Source organism: Gordionus sp. m RMFG-2023, chromosome 2, assembly GCF_954871325.1.
Source record: "Gordionus sp. m RMFG-2023 chromosome 2, tfGorSpeb1-WG-v2, whole genome shotgun sequence".
NCBI lineage: Eukaryota > Metazoa > Nematomorpha > Gordioida > Chordodea > Parachordodidae > Gordionus > Gordionus sp. m RMFG-2023.
Genome location: NC_088776.1, coordinates 4,119,833 through 4,128,399, shown reverse-complemented (window position 1 = coordinate 4,128,399; position 8,567 = coordinate 4,119,833). Strand labels below are relative to the sequence as shown.

The 8,567-nt window shown below is 23.6% G+C and overlaps 1 non-coding gene across 1 annotated transcript; it reads right to left on the bottom strand.

Moving 5' to 3' along the window:
• Window positions 1-7,603: 7,603 nt before the first annotated feature.
• Window positions 7,604-7,798, bottom strand: LOC135925599 (U2 spliceosomal RNA). Its single transcript, XR_010571684.1, has one exon. It is a non-coding gene; the product is annotated as a U2 spliceosomal RNA (small nuclear RNA).
• Between the last annotated feature and the right edge of the window lie 769 nt (window positions 7,799-8,567).

Below are 8,567 nucleotides of genomic sequence, written 5' to 3'. Positions count from 1 at the left end.
TAAGATTTAATTATCATAAAATTTATTATAGCCAATCATTTTTTATAAAATGAGAATTTTCAACACAAAATGGAAAATAATACAAAATATGAGTGTACATAATATTGTTAAAATTATAGACAAATAAAGTATATATGTAAATCACAATAAAATATAGAATTAAACTTATGAAGATTTAAAAATTTAATTCAAAATATCGGTTCATAAATTTAATTTAATCTACCATGCAAATTGTAATTTATTATTCTTTGGGGATTATATTTCGATTTAAATTAAGTAGATCTAATTCAATAGATTTTTTGACTCTACTTCAGATAGGTTTGTATTCTCCGTTATGAAGAAAATGTCTTCTCATCTGTGCTTGTCCTAATTAATATTGCCAAAATATACAGTAATTTTAATATATTTGGAAAGGCCTAAATATATTATATATAAAGTAAGCAATGCTTTCATTGTATTTCTGGGAGATTGTATAACAAAATTATTTTTCCATGTTATAATTTAAATCCTGAAATATTGGCAGTCAAAAACATCTATAGTTTCATATATAAAATTGAGATAAATAATAGTTAATTTTTTCTCCAAAATCAAATTAATATATGTGTACAGCGTCTACATGACAGGACTTTCACTGGATGCAAACCCCCTTCAAAAACCTTTGCCTACCCCCCTTAAAAATTCCCGCCTCTTTATCATTATTTTCACCTATTTATTTATTGATACTCTTTTCAAAGAATTTATAAAGGATACTTAAATTAATCTATTTCTACTACCAGCTATCGATATTTTGTGAATATAAAGAATTTATTTTTTAGATAATAAATCCAATAAAACCTCCATTATTTACAATGTTAATTATGGCATTATGAGCTTGCTGAAATATCTTAACCTTTTAAATTACATTAAAAGGATAGTTTTTTTGGAAAACAATGTGTATGATTGTTTGTAATATATAGATTTGGTCGATGAATTGATTAATTTTTACAGCAATAATTGTCCTATTTCATCTGAAAATTTAATAGATAACCTCCCAAAAAAATTATCCTACCCCATTAAAGCAGCTTACCCCCTACCCCCTTAAAAAAATAGGATGCAAACTGTTCCTACCCCTCCCGCTCATGTAGACGCTGTATTTGTAAGTTAATTTTTTTTTCAAAATCAAGATTTAATATATGTGTAGTATAGGATTACTACATAAGATAATAGTATTTGTAAATTGGATATGGATAGTCATTTTATTAATTTACAAATCGTTCATTTGTGTAAAAGTGAGCAGGGAATTGTCAAAAAGAATATTTATTAATTTAATTTATCTAAAAAATATCACTATACAACTATAAATTATTATACTTTTACAATCAATTAAGTTCTTAATCTTGTGTCATGTGAATGAAATAATATAATTGTGTTAAATGTTAATAGATAATTATAAAATACAACGAATGAATGAAAAACCAATTGCTATTTATGCTAAACAACACATAGATAAATAGAAACATTATAAATATAAATCCATATTTAACAATTTGAATCATAAATGTATCTAAAAGTGAAAAAAAACGATTATAAGATAGTAAATCCTTATTTAAGTCCTCATTAATTTTGGACAATTTTTTTGTCTATGTATAATTCGAGGCTTGCGAATTTCAAAATAAATAATTTCGTTTTCGTCTACACACAATCATATATATCTCGTGAAATTTAGTCGATATTTATATTTGCGATTTTCATAACCTCAGCCAAACATATATATATTTATTTTAAATGTTGCATAAAATAATTTATTAATACATTCCCATGCAGAAAAATGTTCATTTTTCTTTCTTGTAAAACAAAGAAGTCCTCAGAATTATTTACATTTAGCAAATTCTGCCTCTCTGGATATCCGAATATTTCATACACTCTGGAAATTTTGACTACTTAGAGATATATTAAATAGAATTATTTCGAGGATGGCTGGGGTTTGGTGCGAAAAATGTTGCAGAATTAGTTTGTTTTAATAATCGTTGGGTGGAATTGTCAGTAGATGGTGATGTCATTAAATGGAATGGAAAGTTTGTAATTCCAACGGTGTTGAGGAAATCGATATTTACTATTATACATAGAGGGCATCCAGGAATAAATGCTATGAAATCAATTTTTAGTGTATTATTGGTGGCCTAATTGAGATAAGACATTGAACAACATGTTCGTCAATGTATGCCATGTCAAAGTAACCAGTTGAATATAATGGAGGTTCCTTTATATTCGCGAAACATCTTTAATATGCCATGAGAACGCATTCATCTGGATTTCGCGGGACCTATCGATTCATGGTTAGTTGGAGTTAAGGTACATTCTAAATGAGTTCAGGGAGGTTGATGAGAGAGACCACGTCTATTATAATGATCAGGGCGCTAAGAAAATGGTTCGCACGTTTTGGAACGCCAAGACAAATTGTGTCAGATAATGGCCCAGAGTTTCTTTCTGGAGAATTTCGAAAATTCTGTTTATAGAAATATTAAATTTATTCAACACCTTACCATCCCAAAACGAATGATTCAGCTGAAAGAAGTCAATATTTAGCCACTGGAATAGACATTAGAAGCCAGAGGAAGCTTTAATTGAAGTTATGACAACACCCAGAATGGGAGAGCACCAATCAATTAGACGTTCACCTATTATTGTTGGGGCACAATCTAAAAACTGGATTAGATTGGTTACAATGTAATTTATTTACAATAGCAACAATAAATATTTTTAAGTAGAAACAATAAATTTATATATATATCCAATATTTATGTAAATTATTTTTATAATCGAATAAATAAATATTTGTATATAACAAAAATCTAAATTTACGTTTAGAAATAAGGATATCCAGAATAAGAGTAATAAATTTGGGTTTAGAATAAGATTAAATATTTATATCTTTAAATTAGTAGTGTTGTTAAATGGTTGGTTTTTTCCCACCCAGATCCCGAGTCTAAGTAGTATCGACAAGTGTTGATAAGCGGCTCATTTTGAGCCGATTTTTATGCTAACTCAATATTTCGTCCAGAAAAAATATTACTCAAGCCTGAAGATTTTGCTCATAGAAGGAACAAAGGTCTAGACATATATTAACAAAATTTCGAGGCTTAGGCATAATTTTTCCGGCTGAAATATTGAGTTAGCTATTTTTAAAAATCGGCTCAAAACGAGCAGTTTAACAAGACTAATACCGAGTCTAAGTAGTATCGACCTAGCTCTGACAACCTTTAGTTTCATAAATCACGGTTCTTTAATCACGGAAAATATCATCTCTTTTCAAATTTTGCCATTCTGAATATTTTTATATCGATTATTTTTGTTGTTTAAATAATTGGTTAGATAATTCAGGCTAATATTTTATACCTTGATGTTTCAATACCTGCCTGACCTAAAATTTTTTGGAAAAAATCTTATTTATGCCGAAAAGCTCCATTCGAAATATAGATTATTTGTTAGGCCTGGCTCGAATTTAGTTAAATATAGAAAAAAAAATTAATTTTTTTTTTGATTATAAAAGAAAATATTGTACAAATTGGAAAATATTAGAACATTATTTCTCGCAAGAATTTTAAAGTATATCAATTTATTTGAAAAATTGTAATGATATTATATTTAAAAATATGACCGCGCATGGCTCTAAATTTTTCAAAAAAAATAACGACCCGAAACTGAAATTATTTTTAGAAAGGTGCGGGCCGGGCCCTGATTTGAAGATTTTGTAATTCACAGGCACTTGAAAAATTTTTAAATAATTTTTTTTGAACCATCCCCTGGCCATAAAATTTTAAAATCAATTTATATTTTACAATAGAAAATATAATACACTTTTTTTTATATTTTTTTTGAGAAAAAATTATCAGCGCCTTGTCGAGATTTTAAAATAATCAATTTATTTGGGCAAAATGTAAATATTTCATATTTAAAAAAGGAAATTCTTTTTAATTACTACAATACAATTTTAAAAATAATATTATATTCCTATTTATAAAAAAAATTATTTAGGGCTAATTATCATAGTATCTAATAAAATATTATTATTAAGACTTTCACAATTTAAAAAAAAAGCTTAAACCTTCAATCCTAAATTTTGAAAAAGGGTTTGGGTTCTAAGCCCTGATTTTAATATAATGCATTTTATATACTTTCATAAAAAATTATTTTATTATTGTTTATCTTCTCATCAAATTCAATAGCAATACCCTCATTGCTACTAGTCAAATAACATTGTTTTTAAACATTCATAGCCAATTGATGCATACTTAATTATTATTATGAATTAGTAATTTTTTAAAAAATTGGTTTTTAAAAAAAATATTTGTATTGATATAATATGTAAGATTATTTAGTATAACTTATAAATATATTATATTAAGTTATTTTTTCAAAATAAAGAATATACAAACTTTCACCATGTTTATTGGTAAAGAAGAATGGAAAATTGGAAGTCTCTATTACGAGGAATTGCTTTGTAGAATGGATATTAGTAGTAGGGATTTAGCTCAATTTAAATATAAGAATTTAATTAATCAAGTGTGTTATATAACAATAATGATGGTAAGAAAAACGGTTTTAAGTTATAATTATTTTATTCTAAAATGATACTAAAAATAAATATAAAATAAGGTATATATCTATATATATAATAGCCGTATTCAAGAAATGAACGTTTTCCTATCTTTATAACGTTAACTTTTTTTGATATCAACTTTCATATCTTCATAACGTTAATTTTTATTTTTTCTATCAACTTTCCTATCTTCTTAATGTTAAATAAATCGAGAGCTTTTATTATCTCGGTAATGTTAAAAAAAATTAAAAAATTTTTTTTTCTTACTCTGGGATTCGAAATCGCGCCTTAATTTCAAAGTCAAAGGCAAACGTTCTTACCGTTCAGCCCCTTTAAGCTTTATATTTTGTTATAAAATTATTTATATTTGATTTTTTAAAATTAACTAAATTTAATCAATATTTATTTTTTTTCATTATTATTAAGAAAACGTTTTACAAATTTAATAAGTATTTTTAATGGCAATAAAAAATTTCTTCAATAGTTATATTAAATACTTAATACGAATATATTACATATCTATATGTGAAATTGTAAAAAATTTTAGTATATAATTAAAAATTATATTATTAAGAAAGCATTTTATTAAACAGACACTACAAATTTAGTTCAAATACTTAATTTTCCTATACTTAAGTAATTTATTTATGTTTTTTGCTACGGTTTGGACCTTCTATTTTAAATAAAACATTAATAGCCATTTTTGGGATTTTTACTGATAACAAAATTGGGAACTAGCATTTAGCGATTTAGAACCGATACCGGCACGCGGCGTTAATTCCACGCTTATAGTATATGGTTGTAAATTATTTTAAATTTTTTTTTCACATTTTAGTCTCTTTTTCCTATTTTTCTGCCTTCTTTTATTCATTCTTTGCTCATCTCCTTGCTCCCCAAACCCATCTCCCACCTTCACACGGTGGGGAGCGAACAGCAATGCTAACTAACGGGAGCTCTGGTGTTATTAGTTATTATTATGCCCTTCGAGAAAGGCGGGTAATAATATTTTCCCCAATATTTAAATCAGAGATTAAGAATATTTTATGAGGTATGATTTACAAATTTACCTCTTTTTCTACTAAAATTTAAACAATATAAGGTACAATTTTAATATCCAATATTTAAGAACATTAATTCCCCTCATTCTTGACGGGCTATCAACTAGTATATATATATATGTGTTTTATAAAAAAAACAATTTTAAGGCTATAATAACAATTTAAGTTAAATAAAATAATCAAGCAATCAGCAAAGTGAGAAAAAGTTTCTTTATATAATAAAATAATATTTAAAAAATTATCAAAAGTAAATGATTTCTTTTATTATAAACAAATTTTTATGTTGTAAAAATAAATCATTCAAATGTAATTTTCTCATTATACAAAAATATATCTTTTTTTATAAAATGTTAATCAATTATGGTTATAAATTATAGCTGCAAACTCATATTAACAATTTAAAAGTAATATAAATTGAGTAATAATAAAGATAAAAGTTAATATAGAACACAATTTGTTACAAATATGTAATATTTATGAATAATTTTTTGATTTATATAATATATATCAATTTATGCTTCAATCATAATTTTTTGTCAAATATTTTACCAATCATTGTTAAATATTTTAAAATTTTATCAAACAGATAAATATTTTACAATTTTATCAATCATTGTTAACCAATCATTGTTAAATATTTTAAAATTTTATCAAACAGATAAATATTTTACCAAACATTGTTAAAATTTTATCAATCATTGTTAAATATTTTACAATTTTATCAATCATTGTTAAATATTTTAAAATTTTATCAAACAGATAAATATTTTACCAAACATTGTTAAATATTTTACAATTTCATCAATCATTCAATGTTAAATATTATAAATTTTACAAGTTAAATATTTAATAATTTACCAATCATTGTTAAATATTTTAAATCATTGTTAAATATTTTAAATCATTGTTAAATATTTTAAATCATTGTTAAATATTTTAAATCATTGTTAAATATTTTAAAATTTTATCACACAGATAAATATTTTACCAAACATTGTTAAATATTTTACAATTTCATCAATCATTGTTAAATATTATAAATTTTATCAAACATAGTTAAATATTTTAAAATTTTATCAAACAGATATTGTTAAATATTTGAAATTTACCAATTATTAAATATTTTAAAATTTTATCAAACAGATAAATATTTTACCAATCATTGTTAAATATTTTAATCTTATCAAACCTATATTATTATAAATATTAAAACTGTTGGGAGCAGATTTTGAAAGTACTTACAATTTTATCAATCATTGTTAACCAATCATTGTTAAATATTTTAAAATTTTATCAAACAGATAAATATTTTACCAAACATTGTTAAAATTTTATCAATCATTGTTAAATATTTTACAATTTTATCAATCATTGTTAAATATTTTATAATTTTATCAATCATTGTTAAATATTTTATAATTTTATCAATCATTGTTAAATATTTTAAAATTTTATCAAACAGATAAATATTTTACCAAACATTGTTAAATATTTTACAATTTCATCAATCATTCAATGTTAAATATTATAAATTTTACAAACATAGTTAAATATTTAATAATTTACCAATCATTGTTAAATATTTTAAATCATTGTTAAATATTTTAAATCATTGTTAAATATTTTAAATCATTGTTAAATATTTTAAAATTTTATCACACAGATAAATATTTTACCAAACATTGTTAAATATTTTACAATTTCATCAATCATTGTTAAATATTATAAATTTTATCAAACATAGTTAAATATTTTAAAATTTTATCAAACAGATATTGTTAAATATTTGAAATTTACCAATTATTAAATATTTTAAAATTTTATCAAACAGATAAATATTTTACCAATCATTGTTAAATATTTTAATCTTATCAAACCTATATTATTATAAATATTAAAACTGTTGGGAGCAGATTTTGAAAGTACTTACAATTTTATAAAAAATATGTTCTAAATTTATTTAATTATTGTTTGGGCCACTCCTGGAAGAACTGCAATACCAGGTTGACCCTTAGGGGAGGGATGAGCAAGCCCAGAGCACCTCCCCAAAATCTCCAAAAATGAGTTTAATATACTGGTCCCCATTAGGGGACGTACCAGACATTAAGCTGATAAGAACAGATACTACACTTTGATCTTAGCCAAGAGGCCGAGAAGCGATACATTTTTCGGAAACTGCTCTCAAACATTAGAACTTTTATTTTACTCTTATATCTAGTTGCTTTAAAAAAATTTTAAGAGAGGGAAACTTACAATGAATAATCAAATTCGTAAGTTAATTTGTAACTTAAAAATATTCGTTTTTTATTTAAAATATTTTAAGAAGCAGTTATGATTCTGATTATAATTCTTATTATACTCAAATATAACCTTTACAAAAACTAATACCATCTATATTTTTATTTATTTAGCATAAAGGAAATATAATTAACTAGGAAAGCATGTAAATTTATATTAGCATAATATTTAAAAATCAGTTTATTTTATAATTTTTTAAATTAATTTATTTTTATTAGTTCTTGTCTTGTACTGTACATAATTAAAGATTGCTGTGTAAAAATTATGAACAACCCCTTATTATACAGGCTCTACATATAACTCCAGAAAAAGTAAAAAGGCTTTAAGGTCTGCAAATCCCATAAAAATGTTCTATTGAATTCAAATAAATATATAATTGTCTCTTCTATTATTTTTAAATTATTCTTTAGATATCTATTGTAAAAAAATGCTTATTATCTATATAATTTTATTTCACACTTTATCGTTTGATCAATTCAAATAAATATACTCTATATGTAGAAATTGAGTTAGCTGAAATTTCATATCAAACTTAATTTATTTGGTGCATGTTAAAGTTGTTTAATTATTAAATATATATTGCCTAATTCAAAAGATAACATTGAATAAAATTTGTTTATTCATAAAGTATA